We start from the raw sequence: 20,071 nt of genomic DNA, 5'->3' as shown, positions 1-20,071 counted from the left end.
TTTACTCCAAAATCTGGCAACCCTTTATAGTCATCAGGTAAAGATGGTGTTCTCTCATTATGTTATTGTCTAAAAAATATTCAAGGTTCAAAAAACTAAAAAATAAATAAATAAAAATCTTCAGATTCTCTGATTTAATAGTTCAATAACTACAGTATTTATCTATTGTCTGCTCTCTCTGTCCTTCAAACACTTCACTGTAAAAAATGCTGTGTTCCACACAATTCCCTAGTGACACAACACAAATTAAGTTAACATAATAGTTTACAAATTTAAGTGGGTTGAACATAAAACAATTAAGTTTTCCCAAGATAAACTTAAGAATTGTCGTTTCAACTCAATTTAAACAAGTAGTTTGATCAAGCCGCAGTGTCATTCACTCAGCTTTGACATTTTAAATGCAAAGATGACATTGTTTGACAACTTCACATAAACAAATACATCACAACTTGTTCTTATCTTTGTCATGACAACTTGATATTACGAAGACTACAAAATTTGTCATAAATCAGTCATAAACATGATTACGGTGTAATAAGTGTCATATATATATTTTTTTTTCTTTATTGTTTCATTTTTATGTTAACTACAGTGGTACAAGCTAAATTCGTCTTTAAATGTCATTAATTATTAATGAGCTCTTAATAATCTGAAAGAGTAATGACACTTTCAATAAGATGTTGAAAAGGTGATCAAAAAAACAATTACAATGCAATTATAATGATCATCACGTTCATGACAGGTTTATGATATGTTATGTTGTCTTGGTAATGTCAAGTTGTCATGCAAAGATAAAGCCGTATTTGTAATGCATTTGTTTATGTCAAGTTGTCATAGCACACAATGTCATCTTTGCATTTAACGTGACATAACTGAGCAAATGACACTTAATAACAGTCATAAGCATGCATAAAATCTCATTCATATGTCATGATTATAAAGGTTTTATGAAGTAAATCGCTACCAAATGTTCTGAAGTTCTACTGCTAACATTATTTGATCTATACTTGTATTAGTTCATTCATTTTATTTCATTATTAATGTTTTATTGCCATCCTTTCAAGACTACGGTTACGATATGTTAGAGAATCAAGATGGATTTGCAGCCCCTCGATATTACAACCCAGTCATTTAACCCTTTTTATGACCAAATGGGTCTGCTTCACCCCCACACATGGCCTGATTCGACCATAACAAAGAGGGTTGTTTAATGAGGCATTGCTAATCACACAAGGTCACCTCAATGGCTAAATGCCTTCCCACGTCTACAGGTGACCATACCGCTGTCCAGTGCTTTCTATAACATAGCTTCTTCTTCTTTTCCTTTTTTTCTGGGTAAACTCTATTAAGCTCCACATAATTGTGTGTGTTCTCCATGGTGAATATTTGATACCCTGTTTGCCCTCTGACGCCGAGCAGACCAAAGTAATCAGTGCTGGGCTTGTCCGTGGATAGACACCGCTGTGTACTCAATGGACGGCCACTCACCGGACCAATTACTTTATTAATTATTAATTCATCACAAAGGTCGACTTTCGCTTGATTGTTCCCACCAAGCTGGTCAGGACAATGTGACTTTTGTCTCTTTGAGGAGCAGTTAATACTCACATCAAGAGGAAAATTAAGATGTCTTTTTATGGAGAAAAAAAAATTATATGCTCCGTTTCAGAAACTAGCAAATTGCCCATCTAGACAGCAGATTATAAAGCATTATAGGCTAAAGCCTAAAGTATATTTCTTTTTTTTTCATCATCATGCATAGCGGACGTGAAGCCACAGGAAGTCTTTTATCCACTCTTGGAAAAGTGTAAATGGTGGATTAACATTCAGCACATGATCACTAATAAGATGTGGCATTATTAGTAACTGTAGGTGTTTTCTAAAACTAAATCAGTCAGTCTTATTTTCATTCTCTCATCTTCAGCGCTTCACATTTTCGCGGTTGTAGCTCCTGTCATCTGAAGGCAGAAGGCATTAACTGAGTGATTGACAGCTGATATCAACCAATCATTTGTGTTCAGTTCTAGAGCAGTGGGCCAATAAGAAGACCACAAAGGCGGGGCTAAAAATTTCTCCTAAATCCGCGCACACAGTGAAAATGTATGCACTCGCCCAAATGCTTCCAAATATATTTTAAGGTCGCATAGATAAAATTTTGGGCGCATATCAACCAAAACAGTCGAGCCCTAGCATCTTTACTTGTTATTATTTCCTCATAATAATAATAATAAAATAAGGAAGTTATCATCAATCACAATACAAATTACAATCAACTCCAAACAAACTCTCGTCTCCTCCACCAGCTGTGGGAAAAGCCATTAGAATGACACAAATCACTCTGCCCATTCATGCCAAAGTCCCACAGAAAAAAAAGTGATTGACAGATAGTAATTTGTGTGTAACTTTATTTATTTGTGGTTTGGCTATGGGTAAAGCAAAGACCATGTTGGTCGACTAGTGAAAACGGTAGGCTGTTGATTAATTTGTTATGAATTAATTGATATTTAACAACGACCCCCGCCTACGACAACAATGTCATCGTCCATCGCAATGTTTCACATTAGACATCAAACGATGCCAAATTAGTCAACATCGCCCAACCTGTATGTATATATATATATATATATATATATATATATATATATATATATATATATATATATACAGGTATATAWTATATAATATATATATATATATATATATATATATATATATATATATATATATATATATATATATATATATATATATATATATATATTGCGAGATCAAATTAAACTAATAAGTCATTTGATTTGCAGCACATTAAACTGACTTACTGAAAGTCTCTGTGTTTGATATTTTTATATATATATATATACATGATTTTGCCATCAAACTGTTGTATAAAAGTAAGATCACACTCGTAGCAGTGCGATGTGGCTGTATATAGTTACTATATAGGCACTCGGCCAACGCTCGCCTCCCACCAGTGCCAATGTACAGTCATATCACACTTCTACTGGTGTGATTTTACTCATATAGTGAATAATCGTAAATTGATTTAATTTGTACAAACTCATATGAGTTCAGTCATTTGAAAATGTACTATTTTCAAAAGAGGTGTGGCACCAAACCCCGCCCCCAAAAACAGTCATTGGGGGACGAGCAAGTCGTACTAAAATACACAAATGAGATTGTACGAATTCATATGAATTAGCCACTAAATCAAAAGCTTACGAATTGTGGTGAGATTTTCCTGCATTACACTTTTATATTACATATAATTGCGTTTTGTCTGTATAACAAAGGATATGATGCGTAGATGTTAGTACTTCAAAACATCTGTGTATTAACATTATAAATTACTGAAACACAATTGTTTACCCTAGAAATTTTTAATTTACGGTTTATACTGTATTTTTACACAATAAATCTGCCAACCACAGCTGCCTTTTTTTTACCTTAAATTGTGTGTATTTTTTAAACAATGTACATAGGAGGGAAGTACACAATTTCACTTGTAGCCATAGTTTTTTAGCTTAGCGACGTGTCAAAATGTACTGCAGTAATTCGTAAGTTCTGTGCAGCATGTGCTTCAGTAGTGTCCCACTATATATTAAGTGTCCCTAACTAATCTGTACTTACATCAAAGTATAAATACAATGTACTCGATGTGTTCATAATGTATTGCCGAACACTTCTGGTGCTCTTCAGGAGGGATACGAGTAGGGTTAGGGACAGGTTTGGTGGTATGGGTAGGTTTAAGGGTGGGTTAAGGTGTAAGGGAAGGTCAACAGTGTAATAAATAGTATAAATGTAATTACAGAAATTTGTTACAGATGTAAATACATGCATGTATTTAATCAAGCATGTGCAATTTAAAAACATGTAGTTACACAGTAAGTACATTGAAACAAATTAATAATTTCAGTGCAAGTACATATTAGATAAGGCCACTTTTTTGCATTGCCCAAATCGCACTTCCAGTGTACATTTGAAGGAAGCTGCTTATATAAGCAGGCAGAATAGAAGCGCTCTTGGAACAAAGCCACAGTGATCCTCTAGACTAAAACAAGGAAGTTTCAAATGAACAAGATTCTTCAACACGTTCGCTCAGTGTTGATAATTAAAGCTTAATGTCTTGTAGCTCCTAACAAGGCCCAGCCGGGGTCCCGTGTGGTTCTGTTTAATTTGAAAGTCCGGTGGTTTGTAATGTTTAATGTGTCATTTATGCTGACCTTTAGTTAATGGTTCTGCCACGCCACTGAAAAGGTCATATCTCTATTTCCTCTTTATAGCCAAAATGAGATGCAGAGTGACCCGCTGCCCTCTTTGGTGCGGCAAGCTCACAATTACAGCGGCGACTGATTAAATTACCACCTCTGCACACCATTTATTCTTAGACTACTTCAGTTGATCACAGACCCTCCACAAAAATCCGACCTGGTTTGTTTCGGCGAGTTGAAAGAGACCACCTAGACTTAGAAAAAAAAACTGTCTGAGATGGAAGAGGCGGGCGATTCGTGACTCACATGGATTTAATTAATGTTAATTTGCCTTTTTTTCTAATTTGTGTGTGTGTGTGGGTTATATTTAAACAATGCATGTTAATCTGCCCCGGTAAATTATGAATTGTCAAGCCTGTCTTCATTTACATTATATTAATAGTCATATTAGCATTAAGTGCATAATTAAATTTGATTACGAGTAATTATTCACATAAATTAGATTCTGGTTTTAAATTATTGCTGTAAGAGTCTGTGAAAAGCTATTTAGCCATTGAAAAAATGTATTCTGCGGATGCTTTTAGTATTCGCGTCATCTGCGCGCATACACAGACGCACAAGATCAATTCCTTTAAAGTCATTACGGCTGCGCTGATATTTTAATTTGCATAATTCTTAATGCCTTAGTCCTCCAAACATCTTCTCAGTAGTTTCAATTGGAATTCAGATCACACACTGCCAAAAATGCAGAGTTCCACACAATTCTTCCATGTTGTTCCAACACAAATCCTTCAACATAACCTGTCTTTTTCACAAGTTGATTGATTGAACATAAAGCAATTAAGTTGCTCCCAAAAAACTCAAGAATCGTGATGTTTCAGCTCATTTCAAGTACATAGTTTGAACAAGCAGCAAAAACCTTTTTTGAGTGCATCATAATAAGTGTTGGGCATGTTTCTTTAAAGGTCACCTATAATGAAAATCATCTTTTTGTAAGCTGTTTGGACAGAACTGTATGCAGGAATAGTGTGTCCACATTCATATTGGAGTGATATAAACAAAATAATTTCCTGATGTTAAAATAGGATTTAAATCCGTCCCATTTTGAGGCCCACAGCAACGAGATGTATGAGTATGGTTGTCAGTGTTTTCGTGGGGTGTTAAAAAGTCTAAAGGGTGACATCATCGCTGTGTTTGCGGAGGTTCACTTTGGGTGCGCGTGACATGATTTCGGCTGGCGGAGCTCACAGACTTTTTTGAGACTCGGGCGAATAGTTCATGAATCACTTTAACGGGATTTTGTTTGAAACATTACAAATGTACTGACACCTTTATAATCCGTCCATGCTTGATCATAGGGAGAACCAGATGATCAATAATTCTTGGCTAGAAATTGAAACAGCAGTGGGCAAAGAGGAAGCTTTTGTAAAAGTATACAGTTCAGTTAGTTATAATAAGTTTGTTAAAACAAAAAACAGGCCATGCAAAAGTTTAATATTACAGAATATGTTGTTCCACCATTCATAGGTTTACACTGATGTATATATTGCAATTTTAAATTTAAAACAATTTACTAACAAGGATCAAGTTATGTCTTTGATAACTGGAAAGGAACTCATGAACATCAGTTTACTATATAATGATGCCCAATTTCTAGGCTTTAGGAATGGAATGGTTGGCCATTATTGCCTTTTTAGCTTATAAGTAGAGGACAGAAACTAGCCAGACAGTAAATGTGTGAATTGTTGAGTGGGCAAAAAAAAAAAAAAACATCTGTATTTTTTTTTTTCTTTTATTCTTGCCATAATAATATATATATATAATTGTAAAGCAACCCATGTTCTGTAGTCATTAATATTTAACTTTAATAGATAGAACTGTCCGAGATATGAGAAAAAGCAATTTATGCATCAATGTTTAAAAGCTGTTGAATGGTTATACAAATCTTTATAATCATTATTATTATAAAAATAATAATAAAAAAAACAATTCGTTTAAAAATCTTCAATGATATTAATGATATGACCTAGTTCTGGAAACTTTCTGCTTCTCTGTTTATCTGTCTGATTTTACTGCCTGTTTTTTTTGACCCGGCCCCTGTCAAAAGAATATCTCAATGGCGAACGCCAAGTATAAAAGCCTCATCTGTTTCGTGAGATGCTCGATGCGCCAGGCGAAAGTATAAATCAGCCTTAAGATGTTTGTTTATTTGTTTGTTCTTTCTGTAGTTTAAAGGTGCATCTAACCTGTCTTCAGTATTGTTCAATTTGAATACATTTATTTTACCACTAATTTTGTGATTTTGCATTTTCTCTTCTTGTGTACGCTTGTTTTTGATATTGTGATATAGGTCTTAAATTGAATACTTAATTGTCTTAAAAAGGTCTTGAAAAGTCTTAAATTTGACATTATGATATTTGCAGAAACCCTGGGTTGTAGAAGTAGACTATGACATTCATGTGATGGAAAAAAATGACATTCTCCTTTCAACTCCAAATTAATGCATTTAGAAATATCCGGTCCAAGTGGACGGAATGCATTAGGTTCCTCCATCCAATCTTTGTAGAAATCTAAAAAATTTTACTACCTAATTCTCACCCACAGAACAAACATTTTTCAGTTTACAACTCATTGCACTCCCCCTCTTAATCCTCCTATTATATTAGGAATTTGCAGCTAATAATAACTAAAGGTGAGCAAATAAATAAAGATTCAACCCTCTCTGACCTATGTATATTCAGTTATTGATATTATTTATTTTAACATTTTATTGTTACAGTTATTTCCATATATTTTATTTTATGAAACTTTTGTTTTTAATTGTGTTCTGTTACTTTATAGTTTGTAAAAAAGAAACATGTTTAGCAATGGGAAATGTACACTCTGAAACATGAATGCAAATGTAATAAATATAATAAAATAAATAAATAAATAATAAATAAAAATAAGTAAATCAGAGTAAAATGTAATCGGCTGTGCAAGTTGTTCTTCTTCACTGTAAACACTTAGGTTAAGAACTAGTTTTGTGGTAAAACGGCGGTTATTGTCAGTCACTTTACAAGCTGGAATTGACATTTTGGGTTGCCTATTTAGCATTTTTTAGGCGGCTTGGATGATGACAATATAAATGTTGCCACACTAGTTTTAACCTGAAGCACTGACAACTGAAAAGCTCGTTCCCCACAGCACCGAGCTGCTGTTCGCACCTAACAACAAAATAGTGCATGAATAAATAAATTCAGTCTTGGAGAGATGAAGAGCTACAGCTGACATCTTTGCGCAGGTCGCTGACATGCTCAAAAGGGCCAGTAGTTGAATAGGTCTGTTTTGGGTAACCCAGGCTCTTTGGAAACACATGATTCTTCTGCATAAACCTAAAAGATGTTTCTCAGAGTATATTTGGCAGATAACACAGGCAATTTAAACAGTTTTAGCTATTTGTTTTTTTTACATTGTAGATGAGTTTATTAAAAATAGGATTTCATGTGTTGGGAAAAGGTTTTTGCCCCCTAACTGAACTATTTTTGTTTGTTTTTCATACAAAATAAACAAATGTAAATATTATTCAAAGATAGTAAACACCTCATGCAGTAATGAAGCTTTTTATTTTCTAGTATTATTGTTTCTGCCACAGTAGTGCCTCGAGTGTTAGAAATGCGCTTAGAAATCAAATGTATTATTCTTATTATATTATTATTAACTTTAAATGAGTCTGTTAAAGTAATGTGGAGGAATTTTGGCACACTTATCTTTGCAGAATTGTTGTATTTCAGCCACATTGGAGGGTTTTCAAGCATTAACCGCTATTTTAATGTCATGCCACAGCATCTCAATAGGATTCAGGTCAGGACTTTGACTAGGCCACTCCAAAACTTCATTTGTTTTTATTCAGCCATTCAGAAGCGGACTTGCTAGTGTGGTTAAGATTGTTATCCTGCTGCAGAACCCAAATTTGCTTCAGCATGTTGTGGTGACGATTCTAATGGCAATATAATGTGTTATTGCATTGCTACTGTAAAATGCTATGTTTTATCAACTGAGCTAATCAAGTTAACATTTGTATATAGATGAAAATTCACAATGTTTACATTCCTATGGGTCGCACACTAATTCAGGAAAGTAATAAATGACCTGCAGTTTATGGTCATATATGCTGGAGGACAGGACGAGTATAAACAGTATGGGTTATCTGAAATGTCAGGTAAATCTGAAATATATGACATTCAAAACCACGGCAAAACAGGATGACTACATGGGGAAAAAATAACATAAACATTCCTACCATTCATTCATTCATTTTCTTTTTCAGCTTGGTCCCTTTATTAATCTGGGGTCGCCACAGCAGAATGAACTGGATGTCCTTCCATCGCTGGGAAACATCCATACACACTCATTCACACACATACACTACGGACAATTTAGCTTACATAAATTCGTCTTTGGACTGTAGGGGAAACCAGAGCACCCTGAGGAAACCTATGTGAACACAGGGAGAACATTCAAACTCCACACAGAAATGACAACTGACTTAGCCAAGGCTCAAACCACCAACCTTCTTGCTGTGAGGCGATCATACTACCCCTTTATGCCACCGTGTCACCCCTTTCCTACCATTCATTCATTCATTTTCTTTTCGGCTTAGTCCCTTTATTAATCCGTGCTCACCACAGCGGAGTGAACCGCCAACTTATCCAGCACGTTTTTATGCAGTGGATGCCCTTCCAGCCGCAACCAATATCTGGGAAACATCCACACACACTCATTCACACTCATACCCTACAGTCAATTTAGCCTGTGTCTTTGGACTGTGGGGAAAACCGGAGCACCCGGAGGAAACCCATGCGAATGCAGAGAGAACATGCAAACTCCACACAGAAAAGCCAACTGACCCAGCCGAGGGTCAAACCAGCGACCTTCTTGCTGTGAGGCGATCGTGCTACCCACTATGCCACCGTATCGATTCTAGAGTAAAGGCTGCATTAAAATAATTAAATATTATGGCATTTTGGATGCAGCCTATGTATATTTTGGTACATTTCCTAAAAGACAAAATGATTTACATTTGATAATTAAGTTCTGAGAATATTATATATACACATGGAGGACTGAATCAATTGAGGACCTACAGGTCTACTATATAAACATATACTTGTCATTGCAGTGACATGTATATGTGTATTTTTGCAGTTTAATAATGTATAGCAGAGCCATGCATTTCCAATAGTCATAATGTTAACAATAATGCTTGATGGATTGATGAAAGCACTGGACAAATAAGCCAACTGAAAAACATGCTGACTGTGAGATGCATATCTGCCTTTAGTTTGGTCTACAAACTCTTGTTATTGTATAACGTGTTGACATTGTATGAGATCATACCTAATCACCATAAAAAAAGCACATGCAAAGTTACCCAGATATGAATCGACGCTAAAGATGTAGAGCATTTCATAAAAGATAAGCTTGGAATAAACTCACACCATCGCCGGCTTTAGATAAGACTCTGAGATTTACGACAACTTTGGAGTATTTCCACCATCGCGAGGCTTCAAATGAATATATGGGGAAAACATCCCGCATTATAAGGTCATATTTGCCTTATCATCCATCAGCAGCCTGGATAGGACCACACATGTAAATATAATAGACGCAGACATCTACGTTTAGTGTTTGTTTTCCAAATGTTTTCTCAATCCTGAAACCATATGGACTGTGAAAACCAGAAATCTGCAGCTTTCCTTTGTGTTTGTTTACCTTCTAAATGCTGCGGTTTCCACAAAAGGGATTTATTTGTGGGGAATTAAATAAATATAAGACACAAAGTATTCATAGAACAGGGCGCAAATCGACAGAAACAACCCTCCAGAGTGTTTCTTATGTCCTCTATTACTGTACCTCAAATGACATTATAAAACAACTTTCTTCCTCCTTGTGCTTTATAGAACGCAATCATTCATAATAATGGATTCGGCACACTCCAACTCAGGCTGCGCTAGTGAGATTTGACTCAGGAAAAAAAGGTAAAAGCCAGAGGCATAAACAGATATCCGTCTGAAAACTCGCAGCCACATTATCGCTCGGTTTTATTAATTAAATCAGAGTGACTGTATTGATTGGGGTATTTTTCGAGCGTGTGGTCCAGGAGGGCTGTAACCTTGCTGTTTATGTATTTCTTTTTTCTGCAGATTTGCCCTGGGGTTGAAAGTTTAGCGCTGACACACAAACACACCAGCGCGCCGCTAAGGGCCCATGGGAGATTAACTGAATGAAGTGGGAGTGGAAGCGTGTGGGGTGAAAGAAAGGTTGCGTCAAGCGAGGGCCACACGAGGTGTAGCGAGACAAAAAAAAAAAAGGCTGGGAATTTACATTTCGCATTCATCTGGTTGCGCCGAGGCGTCGTATCGCCTGCAGCGATGTTCTATTGTCGCTTTTAGTCGCTGACATATTTTCTTTATTATTTATTTGGCTCTTTTATTGTGGAAGAGTGTATAATTATAGCTGTCACGGGCCTGTGATTTTTTTATTTTTATTTGAGACTGGTTCAGGTGTTGATACGGCTGCACATGCTGATAGTGCCAGTCGCCACACTGACAATTACAGACGGGGGTGATTGCTTGATTGGCAGGGTTATTTCTGGCCAATTATTTTGATTTCGTGTCAGTCAATCTGCTGTAGTTACATTTTTAAGTGTGTGTGTGTGTGTGTGTGTGTGTGGAATACTTTATCGTGCACTTGTTTTCATTTGACTGAATTTTTTAAATTATAATAATACATTATGAATATTGTCATCATTTAACTGAATTCCCTGTGGAACAAAAAACTGATAAATTTAACAGAATGTCATTGCATTAGTGTAATAATGTATATATTAATGAGTGAGGAATAAAAATCGACTGTTAATTGCTCTCGTAAACTAACACTGGGTCAAATGTGGACAAACAAAAAAAAAACATATATAATATAAAGAAAATACTTTTATTTATTTTAGGAAATAGGCTTATTTTACACGTCACCTAGAGTTTTATAAAAATCATTTTATTTAGCCGATCTCCAGATCCTGAGTAACAGTTTTAGCTTAGCTTAGCATAAATCATTGAATCAGATTAGACCATTAGCATTTAGAAGCATATAGTGTTAGAACTATAGAAGTTTTAATATAGCATTAAAACTATAGAAAAGTCAATGGCTCTTTGGTCATTTTAAAGTGCAATGCTAATGGTCTAATCCAATTCAGTAATTCATGCTAAGCTAAGCTAAAAGTCTGAATATGGAGATCGGCTGAATTTATTTATTTTTTTTTATGATAAAACTCAACTGCTTAACTCTAGGTGACTTGTAAAATTAACATATTTCTTAAAAAACAAAGTACTCCTTTGATATATATTTTAATTATTATTATTTTTAAAGGAATACTTAGGTTTTTTTTTAGGAAATAAGCTAATTTTACAAGTCACCTAGTGTTAAACAGTTGAGTTTCATCTATATACATTTTTAAAATGTATTCAGCCAATCCCCATATTCAGAGTACTTTTAGCTTAGCTTAGCATAAATTATTGAATCACATTAGACCATTAGCATCTCGCTTTAAAAATTATGATTACTTTTTGGTCATTTTAGAGTCAAGCTTTAAAAAAAAACAACAATACTTGTTGGTCATATTAATGTGAGATGCTAATGGTCTAATGCAAGGCTACTTTTAGCTTAGCTTAAATCATTAAATCGAATGAGATCATTAGTATCTCACTTTAAAATGACGAAGAGTAATCATAATAAGTAGTATGTGATGTAACTATGGAAGAGTCAAACTTAAAAAAAAAAAATAACACTCTTTGGTCATTTGAAAGGGAGATGCTACTGGTCTAATCCGATTCAATGATTTATGCTAAGCTAAGCTACAATAAAACAGCAGACCGAATGAATGGATTAAAAAATCGTAAAACTCAACTATTTAATCCTAGAGAAGTTGTAAAATGAGCTACAATAAAGGAGTATTTATTTGATTTTAATTGAAAAAATAAATAACCTAACGTTGGGTTTGTCCATATTTGACCAGCATTGGGTAATACAACCCAGCATTGTTTTAGCGTGTGGGATTTGTGCATCAGCACCTAATAAAGTGTCTATCTGATTAACAAATGATTTGATATTAATGATTTGATATTAATTAAATGTGTAATGATGAATTATTTCCTTATCAAGATCTAGAATTTACTAGAGATTAGTTTAAACGAATGTGCTAATTACCACAAACTTACAGTAAGTCTAACTTCCAGTTGCCGGCATAAATTAAGCATTAGCTGATGATTTACAAAGATATGAATTTAAAATATATAAAGACACAAAACAAGATTAAAGTAGTCCATGCAAATTATAATCTTCTGTCATTTTTGGAATGCAAATAACGACTCATTATTTATTTTCTACTTCCCACACAATGCTCATATTTCTTCAAGATAATAATAAGGGCTGCTTTTTAGTCTCTATTCTTTTGCATTAACATTCTGCAGAAGTGCTTTTTGTTGTGTCACACATAAAAACAGAAAGAAATAAGTAATAAATGTAAGCTACAGGTTTTCGACAACTCGAGGACGAATAAATTGTATTTTCATTTTGGGTGAATGATTCTTTTAAGCCTGAATAGTCCTTGATTTATCTGTTTTTGTTAGTCATTCACAGAACACAGCTGCGGTATCTCCTGTTATTATGCTTTATAATCCTGCAGTTTCTCCAACTCATATTTTCGCACCTGAAGCAATCTCTACCAAGACCACCAGAGCAGCCGAGACCATTATCACTGAAGCACTGTTCCTGCGGCAGTGAATGCTATTGATAAGGAGCACAAACCTACTTTGTGCCTTAATGAAAATGTCAGAAGACAAAAGGTCATTAGTGAATGCTTTGTGTGTGTGTGTGTGTGTGTGTGTGTGTGTGTGTGTGGTCCGGATTATGTCGTTTACAAGGACACATAATTTTATAGTGACATGTCTATAAAGTAATTAACTACCATTTACATCATTATAATATTTACTTTAAAAAGAAACTAACTAAATTTAATTGACAATATAAAAAACAAATCTTAACACAAAAATATAAGTCTTATTATAAATGTGGTGTTGACACGATGCTCAATTGTTACTAACCAAGATAATATTCCCCATACCATTACTCCCCCACCACCAGCCTGAATCGTTGATACAAGGCAGGATGGTTCCATGCTTTCATGTTGTTGAAACCAAATTCTGAACCGACCATCCGAATGTGTCAGCAGAAATTGAGACTCATCAGACTAGACAACGTTTCTCCATTCTTCTATTGTCCAGTTTTGGTGACCCTGTGTGAATCATAGCCTCAGTTTCCTGTTCTTAGCTGTCAGTAGGGGCACCCGGTGTGGTTCTCTGTTGCTGTAGCCCATCTGCCTCAAGGTTGGATGTGTTATGTGTTTAGAGATGCTCTTCTGCAGACCTTGGTTGTATCGTGTGGTTATTCGAATTACTGTCGCCTTTTTATCAACTGAAACCAGTCGGGTCATTCTCCTCTGACCTCTGTAATTATATATATATATATATATATATATATATATATATATATATATATATATATATATATATATATATATAATTTCTCTGCTTCTCTAAATGTATAATTTAGATTTTTGTCAAATATTTTTTATATATAATATACAATTTTAACAAAATATATATAAATGTTGAATTTATGTACAGTTTTTAAGGCAACTGTAATTATTGTAATTAAATTACATAAAAATAAAAAAGTAATCCCTTTACATTTTCAAGGGGGACGTAATTTAATTACAGTAACTGGTTTTGTTGTAATTAATTATTTGTAACACTACACTTTGTAACTTACCACTGAGCTAGATATTATACTCTTATAGTGGTTTTTGAGGACATTTCCTCAGTCCTCATAATTCTTACCACTTAAAAATTATAATTAACGGAGTCTTTTGGCATTCAAAAGTTGGCACAGGTTTCCTGTGAAGCGTAGGTTTAGGGGTGGCCATAAAAATAAACGTTTTTTACTGTATAAAAATACATGATGCCTTTGGAGACTCACATAAACAAGTTCACACTGTTCATCGTTATCATTCAACATTTCCCTCAGCTTTCTTAAAGCAAAGCAAAACACCCTTACTTTTCATGTCACTTCAAGGACAACATTGCACACGCTCTTTCAGACCAAACACAATATCCATGGCAACTAGGATGTGTTGCTGCAAGGTGCTTTGTGTGTGTATTTAGTGATAATTCATTTAATGAAAATCAATGAATGTTGCGCACAGAACAGCGCAGGCCGTCCTAACACGGGTCAGCTTCTCAGATTAGGAGCGGCAGCCTCTAAACCAACTATTAGTTCTAATGAAATCTCATCAGCGCATCAAAAGAAAAAGAGGTTTTGCTCCACGTCGTCTCAAATGAGCTCAATTAAATCAGGGCTTTTAGGTCTATTACAAACAGTGTCAGCAGACGCTACCTAAATAGCTTTCGGCTACAGCAAAGAATCGCGCTCAGCACAAGAGATTTTATAGAAACGCTGAGGAGACTTACCGCTGTCTACAAATTGCCAGTAATCTGTCTTTTGGAACTGTGTGGGGAACCAAAAATAGACTTCCAGATCAGAGTATCACAGCAGAAATGAATTGACGTTGACGCATCAACCACAACTATGAAGAAAGTGCATGAAAAGGCAGTTATTTAGCTCGGACGCCTGAGTAATGGCTTTCCTTCTGATGATCAACGATTTTTTCCCCCCTCGCTTCTTTCTTTTAATGTCTGGGTGGTAATCGTTCCTACTTGTGAGGAGGGCATCTGTGTCAGATATAGGCTTTCGCTTTCTTAAAAGCTTGCAGTGCTTTAAGTGCACGGGCCCAAATGCCTGAGTCAGCAGCCATGCAGCCGGTTCAGCGAGTGCGGAAACACATCAGCACCTCCCTCTGTTCAATGAGACACGCTATACACACACACACACACACTTCATGAATTTACATGAGGTCAGTCATCTCCCTGACAATTTTCAGGGGTGGCAAGGAAATCCTGTTGTGGGGCAGAAATTTGATGTGATGTAAATTGCTGTAAATGCTACCGGAGCTGGAATTTTTCACTCCACAGTATTGACGTTTGTATCTACGGTGGAGGACGCTGTAAATAACGTACTTATCATAATGCTATGTAGCTCTGAGGGTTTTGGGCTAATTCGCTCGCCGTGCGGTGGGATAATTTCATGCAAACAAGCCAAAGAAGCCACTTACATGCCTCAGCGGCCGTTCATTGGCCATCTCCAAAGCAAACCAATTAACCGGCGACTCGCATCTGTCGGCCTGGAAGAAAAGTCTGCAGATTGGCGGGTGGTATTTAATAATAATAATTCCTTACATTTATGTAGCGCTTTTCTGGACACTCAAAGCGCTTTACGCATTCTTGGGGGGAATCTCATCAGCCAACCCCAGTGTGCAGCATCCACCTGGAGGATGCGGCAGGGCTCAAAATAGCGACCATTTTGGTCGTATATGCGCCCGAAATTTAAGCTATGTGAACTCATAATATATATTGGGAGCATTCGTGCGACTGCATATAATGGTTGTAGTGCGACCTGTTTTTTTTTTTTTCTAAAGACCTGGTAAAATCGGTCTTCCCTGCCGCTATATTGGTTCATATTAGCTGTCAATCACTCAAGACTTTCCGCTGTCAGATGACAGTGAGGGAGCTTTTGTGACCGCGAGGAATGCAAACAGCTGAAGAGTGAAAAGTACACTGAATCTCGATGCGTTGGATGCACTGCGTGTTCGGCCAACACAATCTTACGGCAATTCGTAAGTTTTTCATATGTTTCCTCGTGAGATCAGGCTGCAACATCGCAAATGTCCGCTAAAACACCATCGCCAATGAAGCTCGCCTTTACTGCGTTTAAACTGATGCTGGTTATAACAAAGAACAGTATTGCGCCGGTGGTCATCGGGAGAATCCTGCTCTGCCCCCCTCATATATTGGGCCGGCTGACTTGCATGCTTTTCCACAAACACAGAAAAATGTAATTCAGCGTGTAACGAGGCTGAGCATTAAAACGACACGAACCGAAACCAAAACTTTTAAAAGTGAGACTTTTCTTACTTTCTTTTGTCCGTTCTTTCTTGAGGTGTATATTATTTTTCTATTTAATTACTTATTTTAATTATATTATTTTGTTTGTTTTGTAGCAGAAATAGGCTAGTTTTTATTAAATTGACATGCATATAAAAACAATAGTACAAAATAAATATTTCTTACCACAATGTTTCATTTGTGTTTGAGGCAAACCATCAATTTATTTTTCATAAAGTAACAGTAGGACTTTATATAGCAGATAACTCACATTAAAGCACATTCAAGGCAGCATGATGAAGAGAAATATATTTCATTATTAGTATTATTGTCATCATCGTCATCATTAATATTTTATAATTATTCAACATTCATTTTAGAATTATTGCACAAATATTAAGTCATCACAGCATTAGTTAGATAGTTGTTTCTGGGTTTTGTTAGTCCCAATTGATGTTGTTTTCAAATACAATAAATCCCTTAATATACAACTTGTCAATATCATTCATTTTTGGTGGGTGCTCCTAAATTTTTTCTGGTGCTCCTTAATATTTCAGGTTGGGAGCACCGGTGCTACCAAGTAAGAAAGTTAATTTCGAGCCCTGTGCGGTGGCAGTTATATTGCGCCAGACCCCACACCAACTGATTGGTGGAAAGGAGACAGAGTGATGAAGCCAATTATGATGTGGGGACGCATACGAGGCCATTATGATCGTAGGCCGGTGGGCAAATTTGTCCAGGATGCCAGGGTTAAACTCTTACTCTTTTTCAAAGGACATCCTGGGATTTTTAACGACCACAGAGACTCAGGACCTCGGTTTAACATCTTATCTGAAAGACGGTGCCTACTGAGCAGTATAGAGTCCCCTTCAATATACTGGGGCGTTAGGACCCACACAGACCCCAGGTTGAGCTGCTGGTCTCACTAACACCACTTCCGGCAACCTAACCATGTGGTCTCCCATCCAGGTACGGATCGGGCCGCTGTACTCAAAAAATTTACTTGTTGAAAATGAGCCAAGACAGCACAATTATTAAGTTTTATTTGGGGACAAACTAATTGTTTTATGTTCAATCTACTTAAATTAGTAAAAAAACTAATAGGTTAACTGAATTCCTTCATGTTGTCCTAACACAAATCGAATGTGTGGAACCCAACAGTGTAGACTGAAATGATTTTAGAAACCATATCAATTTTTCAAAACTAATTCAGTGTCTAATCTTCCCAAATAAGCTTCAAATGTGTTACAATATCAACGATTTCTACTTCTTCTCTGGAAATCCTTGACACTCTTGGTTGGGTGATCTGGCGAGGGTTGAGAGATTTGGCCTGAAAGTGTTTAGGAGTCAAATTCGCTGCCCGCTTCCTCCACAGGGAGTCAACATTGTGTGGAATTACATTGGCTGCACAAAAGGAATTCTTAATTGGATGCTAATTAGGGGCACGGGAGTGATAAATACCCCAGTAAGGCGGCTTTCATCCAAGAAAGACAAGAGAGGCGTCAGTTACCTCATCCTGCATTTTTTTCTAAAAGGACAATTTGATGCGTGAGATGTTCGCTTGGAAGGATGTAATATGTACATCAGAGTTTTACTAAAACTAAATGAAGAGAAGTAGATACTATTAAAGATAAGATAATGATTGATTCACCCCAATTTTAATGGTTGACATTTATCTTTGGAACAAATATGAAGATATTTTTAAATGATACATTGTTGGTGCATTGATATTTTGAGGCAACTGAAATTGACCATGCCGTTGACCAACTAAAAGCTATAGTCTAAAGTCAATAGTGCAGAGTTTTTATTGGTTATTTAAAGAGTGCATTACTGTTATGCTCCTTTACAGGTCCAAAACGCGCATACTCATTGCTTATAACACACAAAGGCATGTACAGCAGTACAAGAATATCATTAAATATGAAAAATGTAAGGATTAAAATGTTTTTAAAAAATGTATATTGTCTACATAAATATAAAAACTAGGTCGTCCCATGCCGTCTTCACCTTAGGCGGGTTTGGTTGGATCCTGATTTGTTGTAGTCAGGTTATTCATGACAATACATTTGTTTAATGTTATTAGTAGTATTTATTATATGCATATTTATAGTTGTTTGTATATAGTTTTGTTGTTTAAATTACTCCACTTGTTTGGTTTTAGAGACGCATGCATCACTACGAAGGATTATATAGAAGTATTGAAAGTGTGTTTGGATTGAATTTGCTTTTTGACCACACTTTGATGTTATTGTTTTTCAATTTCCCTCAATTTAAATATAAAGCACGTTTAGAAATGTGTCATTTTTCCCTGATTCCATAAGTATGCGGTTCTTCGTTTTGGAAAATATGATCAGATGTTTTAATTTACTGTTGACATACACTCACCGGCCACTTTATTAGGTATTAGTACCATGTTGGACCCCCTTTTGCCTTCAGAACTGGCTTAATACTTCGTAGCAAAGATTCAACAAGGTACTGGAAATATTCCTCAGAGATTTTGCTCCATATTGACATGATAGCATCACGCAGTTGCTGCAGATTTGTCGGCTGCACATCCATGATGCAAATCTCCCTTTTCTTCACATTCCAAAGGTGCTATTTTGGATTGAGATCTGGTGACTGTGGAGGCCATTTGAGGCAGGATAGATCCATGCCTACCAAATTCTGACCCTAAAATTCTCACCCTACCATCCGAATTTCGCAGCAGAATTCGAGACTCATCAGACCAGGCAACATTTTTCCAAATCATCTATTGTCCAATTTTAGTGAGCCTGTGCAAATTGAAGTCTCTTAGCTGACCTTTCTTCCCCATTCTGATGCTCGGTTTTAACTGCAGCAGATCGTCTTTACCATGTCTACATGCCTAAATGCATTGAGTTCCTGCTTTGTGATTGGCTGATTAGAAATTTGCATTTACGAGCAGTTGGACAGGTGTACATAATAATGTAGCCGGTGAGTGTATACATTCGCTGTGAATTTAAGTTTCAAATGTCACATCCACAACACTGAAACTGCGTTTTTGATTTAGGGATGTATGTTTTGTAAATGCCATTTACTGCTAAAAAGCTGGTTTTGTGATTTTATTTTGCTCACTATGAATGAATATCAAGATCAAAAAGTTTTTTGAGGTCAAAAAATGGCACTGTAAAAGAAAGTACATGAAATAAAAGTGCTAGTCAACCAAAAGTAGCTGATATTTTGGTATCACTGATGGCCCCCTTGACGCATATTGTTGACTTTAAGTTACATTGCTACATGCCAGCTAATTCTCATTAGATTATAAGTAGACTGTTAGGTTAGGGTCAGTAGAATTTGACTTATTCTAGCAAAATTTCTGATAGTCAGTTAAATGTCTGTTATAAGAGCAGTACCAGCAGATGTTAAGCAGACAGTCTACTAATACTCAAATGAGAATTAATTGGCATGTACTGTAGTTGCAATGCAACTTTCAGTCAACGTAATGTGCAATGGAGACCATTAAAATAAAGTCTTACTGATATTTTACCTTCTCTAGTGTTCATTTCATCTAAAAGTTGCATTGAATTTTATTTATAGGTAAATGTTAGGACTTTAGGTAAAAAAAGGAGTACAAAATACTGGAGTAGTCTCGTCCTTCTGAGAAACACCTACCTGCAAACCTCTAGTAAAAGACCTTCCCCAAAACTCTCCTAATACATGCATGCATCTCCTTGTCTCATCGTCACTTTGTTGCCATGGAAACCTGAGGATGAAAAGAGTTACTTGTAGATTAAATGAGATATTTGAAGT

At 35.9% G+C, this 20,071-nt stretch overlaps 1 protein-coding gene and 1 long non-coding RNA gene across 7 annotated transcripts in view; one reads left to right on the top strand and one right to left on the bottom strand.

Moving 5' to 3' along the window:
• The window catches only part of adarb2 (adenosine deaminase RNA specific B2 (inactive)), a 597,874-nt gene that overhangs the window by 85,253 nt on the left and 492,550 nt on the right, over positions 1-20,071 (top strand). The gene's annotated exons all lie outside the window — the stretch shown is intronic.
• The window catches only part of LOC141380808 (uncharacterized), a 99,134-nt gene that overhangs the window by 56,431 nt on the left and 22,632 nt on the right, over positions 1-20,071 (bottom strand). The window contains exon 3 of the long non-coding RNA XR_012399666.1: positions 19,934-20,024. This is a non-coding gene — a long non-coding RNA (uncharacterized lncRNA). The remainder of the gene's footprint in view (positions 1-19,933; positions 20,025-20,071) is intronic.

The sequence above is a fragment of the Danio rerio genome, chromosome 24 (assembly GCF_049306965.1).
Source record: "Danio rerio strain Tuebingen ecotype United States chromosome 24, GRCz12tu, whole genome shotgun sequence".
Taxonomy (NCBI): domain Eukaryota; kingdom Metazoa; phylum Chordata; class Actinopteri; order Cypriniformes; family Danionidae; genus Danio; species Danio rerio.
The sequence above is the reverse complement of the archived record's forward strand: the minus strand, read 5'-3'. Positions and strand labels throughout refer to the sequence as shown.